Source organism: Elephantulus edwardii, unplaced genomic scaffold (genome assembly GCF_000299155.1).
Source record: "Elephantulus edwardii isolate Elephantulus edwardi_28Jun2011 unplaced genomic scaffold, EleEdw1.0 scaffold00380, whole genome shotgun sequence".
NCBI lineage: Eukaryota > Metazoa > Chordata > Mammalia > Macroscelidea > Macroscelididae > Elephantulus > Elephantulus edwardii.
The window spans coordinates 1,206,828-1,213,528 of NW_006400130.1; positions in this window are offsets into that span (position 1 = coordinate 1,206,828).

The following is a 6,701-nucleotide window of genomic DNA, read 5'->3' on the forward strand; positions in this document are numbered from 1 at the left end:
AGGGTGGAGGGACAAAGCAGGAGGGGAAGGCCTCTATGAGATGCATTGATTCAGTGACTGGGGTAATCGGGATGGGTGTATCAGAGATGGTGTGATTGACACAGGACAGAGCAGAGTTTAGGGCTGTTGTACATAGGATTGCTATGAGTCGCAAGCTACTCGATGTCACATAACAACAACAACAACAATTATTCCTTCCATATTGGGAAGGTAAACTACATATAAGCTCCATATATATTATGTAGAAATGATATGGAAACATCTTCCACAAAGAGAAATGATCCCATCAGCTACACTCACAAGATCAAACCAATTTCTATGAGGTCAGACATGTTTCCACACTTGTGCATTTCATGTTACTGATTATAACACTATCTGTCCTTTCCAGGGTTTTCGTTGTTCTACTAATTCGTTCGATAATCCTTTGCAAAGACTACATGAAAGTCACTGAATATACTCTGGTTAATGGGGTTTATTAAGAAAGAGAATAATAAATTAATTCAGATTGAAAATAAAATACAATTCTTCAGTCAAGAGAGCTTCGTATGCATGTTCACAAGCTCTCTGGTCTTCAGGCCAATGGTTTTAAGTCTATGTTATAAAGTCTATTTAGTCCTGACAGTTATGGTCTCTTCGTTTTCTATTCCCTACTATCCTTAAGTAAGCTTAGACAAAGGCCCCCAGTTCTGGCTCTAGATCTATAAAGAGGCAGTCCCCAGTCAGCTATCTTATGTTAGTCTCTCTCTCCATAGCTATTTGCTATTATGGTGTCTGAATCTTATCTATTTCCACTCTCATAGAAATATCTAGGCCCAATCGTTTCTGCATGATTTCCATTCTCCGTCATTGAACTTGCTCAATTTAAACCAAGCAGAATGACAACAATCTCCTCATTAAGAGTTAACACAATTTTTTGCATGTTCTCACTCATTAAGTACTAATGACATCATTCACATTAGCATAATCTCAACCAATCATGATGTGGCAAAAGATAAAGCCAATGAACTAGGAAAATGATTTTGCAAAATCAGCCCCAGCACACACATTCCTAAGATTGCTAAGATTCTTATTTAGGATTTCAGTCCTAAGATTACTAAGTGACTCAAGTAGAACCTGTTGGGTATGAAAAAAAGAATGAGGGAGAGAAATAAAGACATTGGTTCCAAGAAACGAAAAACCTTTATTGCAAGGTCTGAGAGGGACGCCATGTGATGCCAAGTGACTCGGCCACATGATGGTGGAGTTGAATTGAAATGGCGCCCTGGCAGTTTGGGGGGTTTCCTTTTTATAGGGGTCCTGGGGAGCACTAAGGTGGTACTTCTTGGAATTTGGCCTGTTAATTAAGTTAGGTTTTAGGTATTTTTAATCAAGCTCTGACTCTTGTCAGGATCCATTGTCTGGTCTGGTCTTTGATATGACCAGCTCAGGTGTTATCCAGTTTCTCAGGAAGTGATCAAGCTTGGGGCGGGGGTTGGGGTGGGGGTGGGGGTGTGTGCAACTGCCATATCCTTTCTTCATTCCAGACCTTAAAGGAATATAATAGAGGCAGAAGTTATCTCTGACTGCTTTCTGATGAATTGGGGTGATGTTGGTTGCTGGTGTTGGTTTCCGGTAAGGTCTGAAGGAGGAGCATCATTTTCACGTGTTCTTGGGCAGTTGCTCGTGAGATGGCAGTGAGGCAGTCTGTTAAAAATTTCTGAAAGAGGTTTATGAAACAGGGAGTAAGAGTTAGATGGATAAGGATAACTACAAATGGAGTTAGAATGGGTAATAACGAAGAGGGGATTCCTAGTGGCCACTAAGTACTTGATTGTTTATTTAGGGCATTAGTTTACAGAAAAAAATAATTTTCTTTTAGAAACAGGCAAAGACTATCTTTTTATATAGTTAATAGATTTGTTTCTTGTTTGTAATACAACTTGTATGTAGGAGTAAATCTGGTTTTACACTGCAATATGCTGAGTTGTAATATTGTCTAGTGACTTTTGGAGTTTTTAAGAGATGCTGGAATTTTTTCTAAGGAGACTTCCAAACCTGCAATGCCTGTGGCCACTTCTGTTATTATTGTGAGGCCAGACATTAAAGGGAGGAGTCCCACAATTGCTCATTTGGGTTAGGGTAATAGGTATTAATTCAGAGTTGTTTGTGAATGAAACATGAGGAAGTAGATAGTTCCCGTCCAATTGGTTGACAGGCAGGAGTAGAGGCTGTTTCCAGAGGCAAAGAAAAGACTGCTTCTTGCTTTCAGGCATCTTTAGAACTTGACTTTGAAGACAAGCTGAATCTGTTCTGCGTTGATGTTTTGTTCATATGACCTGAAAAATGTTAAGTATGATAGAGTTAGGGGTTGAAGAGATATATTTTTCATGGAAGGTATTGGTTTCTGTAAGGCCAGTCTCTTTGTTGGGTGATGTAGAAAGAGACAGACAGGACAGTTTGTAACAGCAGGCAGTGTCAATCTTGATGTTGTAGGGAGTTTATATTAAGAAATGAAAGAAAGGAACTCTGGGCTTTTTACTAAATTGAGGACAGAATGAGTTTGGGGTAAGTTTGATGATGTTATTCTGGGTAAAAAGTTTGGCATATGGGGTAGGTTGGAGTGATATAAGTTCTTTAATGGTCTTGTTTTTTTGGTAGATGTGGAATATAAATGTGTGGTTAGAAAGGAAGATGGGATTGGGATAAGGACTTTGCATAGGAGAATTTTTCAAGGAGGGTGGGGAGGAGTGGTATGTGGCCTAGGATAATAGGCCTGATGATTGGGAGTGGGAGGAAGTTTGGGGGAAATTTTGGCTTTTTTGGAAAATATGTAATGTTTTGAAGGCCATATCTGGAGCATTTGCTTGATATGGCTTCTAGAAAAGAAACAAGCTCTGTTTTGTATGCAGAGTGAAATAGGGCAGCTCTGGTTGAGGTATAGTTTTGAATTGGCCCAGGTGTAATAATCGAATTGGTAATGGATAGTTGGGTGCATACCTAGCAGGAGAACTGTGGGTTCACTTGAAAAAGCAGTGAGGCAGGGCTATTAATGATAGAGAGGATAGAGTCAAGAAAATTTTTAGTGATTATTATAGAAAAGATGATGAAAAGCAGAGACCTTATGTTTATTTAGAGAAGGAAGCATAAGCAGAAAGTATAGAAGGATATTTGGTCAGGGTTAAAGTCTTGGAGGGGCTCCTGTAGCCAGGTATCGGTGATATAGGAGAGCCACTGATCTACAATATGTGGGGGATTTCTAGGATTAAGTTCTGAGATATAGTTAGTAATGGAAAGGGTGAAAGAAAGACTGGAGAAGCTTTTTTAGGATTGGATTGCGCTGGAGTCTGGTTCTAAAGATAATTATATATATATAGAGAGAGAGAGAGAGAGAGCGTATGATGTTGTTGTTATATGTCCTCAAGTCACTTGTGACTAATGGTGACCCTATGTACAAGGCTCCTAAACCCTGTTCTATCATATGCCAACCTCACTGTTTTTGACACACTTTTATTTTAAAGAAAGGTGACTGAACAGAGTGTAGAAATTATTGAACACGTCATTAATACTACATGCAAGCAACAGTTTTAGGTTGCTTGGCTCCACTGTCAAAACTCTTGGTACCAGCAGCCAGGAAATCAAGAGATGAATTGCATTGGGAAAGTCAGCTGTGAGGGACCTCTCAATAGTACTGAAGAGCAACGACGTCAGGCTGGAGACTAAGGTGCTCCTGATCCAGGCTAAAGTCTTTGCAATTACATGCTACGCATTGGAAAGTTGGACAGTGACTAGGGATGATACAAAGAGAATTAATGCCTTTGAGCTGTGGTCCTGGAGAGGAGTATTGAATATACCATGAACTGCTAGGAGAACAAACAGGTTTGTCCTGGAGAGAGTTAAGCTGGACTGCTCCTTCGAATCAAGGATTCTGAAGCTTAGTCTGACATACTTTGGGCATGTGGGGATTGGAGGGACGGTGCAGGAGAGGAAGACACTCAATGAGATGGATCGATTCCATGACTGGGGTGGTGGGATTGAGTGTGTTGGAGATGGCGAGGGTTGGCACAGGATAGAGCAGTGTATAGGGCTCTTGTACTCAGGGTTGCTATGAGTCACAAGCGACTCAATGGCACATAACAACAACAACAACAACAACAACAACAACAAACAAGTAAGATTCTGCTGAAAATCATCTAGAAAAGACTAGCAACACATTAACAGAGAACTGCCAGATGTGCAGGCTGGGTTTGGAAGAGGTCGTGGTTCTAGGGATATTATAGCTCATATTAGATGGATCTCGGCAGAAAGCACAGAATACCAGAGGAATGTCTATCTGTGTTTCATTAACTATGTGTGGATTACAACAAGTTTTGGCTGACTCTGAGAAGAATGGGAATCCCATAACATTTGATTGTGCTTATGTGAAACCTGTATTTGAACTAAGAAGCAGTTGCCATAACACAGTATTAGGATAATTTTTTTTATTAGAACAATTTAGCTAAACTCATTTTCTAATTATATTCACTGGTTTTCAGTGTTTCTGGCTTAGTTTACTTAAAGGCAAGGATGAGAGAGTGGAGAGATAGTAAAGAATATATTCTTTAAGTTTAATACTAAGAAATAGACTTTGGAAGTACTTGGGTTATTAAAATATAGGCATTGGTTAATATTGCATTAGAAGAAATATACTTTTATTGATAGGTTTTAAGTTTTGGATTAATTTTTTTATTTATTATTTAGCTTTTGGGTTGGTAAGATGGGAATATTACAAGGAGATGGTATATTTGTATAATGGAATTTTACATAAAACATTATATAATATTCTACTTACATAAGAACAAATCCTACATAATATTACTATAATAAAGCAGTTCTGACATGGAGGTTTGGAGGAGAATAGGACAAGAGTGAATAGACAATAACTATTGCATTGGAACAGATAAAGGAAAGAACTGTTTTAAAAAAATACATGATTGGGTGCTGATGTTGTTATGCGCCGTCGAGTTGTTTACGACTCATAGCGACCCTATGTACAACAGCCCTAAACCCCGCTCTATCCTGTGCCAACCGCATTGCCTCTGACACACCCATCCCGATTACCCCAGTCACTGAATCAGTCCACCTCATAGAGGGTCTTCCCCTCCTGCGCTGTCCCTCCACCCTACCAAGCATGATGTCCCTCTCCAAGGACCTGTCCCTCCTTACAACATGTGCAAAGTATGTCAGATGAAGCCCCAGATGCCTTGCCTCCAAGGAGCAACCTGGTTTAACCCTCTCTAGGATGTATCTGTTTGTTTTCTTGGCAGTCCAGGGTACATTCAATTCTCTTCTCCAGCACCACAGCCCAAAGGCGTCAATTCTCCTTCTATCCTCCCTAGTTTCTCTGATGCATAATAAGTGATTGCAAAGACCATGGCCTCTATCAGGGGCACCTTAGTCTCCAGAGAGACACCGTTGCTCTTGAGTACTTTAGAGAGGTCCCTAACAGCATACTTTCCCATCACAATACATTTTTTGATTTCCTGGCTGCTGGTGACAAGAGTGTTGACCGTGGAGCCGAGCAAACTGAAGCTGTGAATAATCTCAATCTCTTCGCCATCCATCCTGATGCTACCGATTGATCCAGTGGTAAGAATCTTTGTCTTCTTGACATTGAGCCTAAGTCCATACTGAAGTCTGCAGCTGAGAGTAGAGGTTATAAAGATGAGAAGAACCTTGAGTTTCATATCAAGGTTTTCTATTTTAAAATCTACTTGGACAAACTATTTACTTGATGTATCTAAGACACAAACTTGGCTGTTCATGAAGCTAAAAACAGAATCCTATATGTGAAGGGCTGCACTGATTTATGTCAAGCCCAGAAGAGGGCATAAAGATGACTTGGGCGAGGGGGAAAGGAGGTAATTTTACAGGGATTTTTTTTTTTGTTTTGTTTTGTTTTGTTTTAATTGTCTGCAATAGTAAGTTGGCAGAGGGAAAGGTTACCAAATATCTTAAGACAAAATGACTTGTACTAGTGTCCAGAAGAAAGTAAATTCTTTTTACAGGCAATGTCCATGCATAACTGAAAGCTTTTCCTGGCCTATGGGGATGCTGTCCTGGTCACTCATAACACTGTAGAGTGGGCTAGGGTCCTGTCTGTCTGACTGCTCTTTTGGTACCAGAACTGGTTTGGAGGGTGACTCAGCCAGGTCTTTGTGAGGACTGCATTAAAAGTAACTGGCAAGAGGCTTCCCTTTTGCCCCTTCACTTTTTTTTGCAGTATCTTTTGATATATGTGGTGTGTGTGACTATGAGAAGGCTTCCCACACTGGAAATTAAGGCCTTGAAATTGGAAGTTTTGGACATGTTTGTTCGGTTAAAAGGTTTTAATTAAATATTCTTTGATGGCAGTTTTAAGAAATTTGGATTTTAGGTAGTCCTTCTTTTCCTATTCCACACTGCCATTGTTGAATACTGAAATAGCAATAGCTAAAAATTAGATCAATTTACTTTGGTAGTCTGAAGGGTTTTACTGGGGTTTTCTATTAATAGCAGAGGCAGACTGATAGAATGAGAATTTTACTTTGTTTTCTTTTTATAGAAGACTTAGGGTTTAAGTTAGTAAATTTTAAAAGTATTAGGGTTCTTATTTTTCTGTATTATTTGGAATAATTTGGAGTAGCTTACTGATTCTGCCTGATTATTATTTATTTTAATGAGACAGGTTCTTATATGATTTCTAG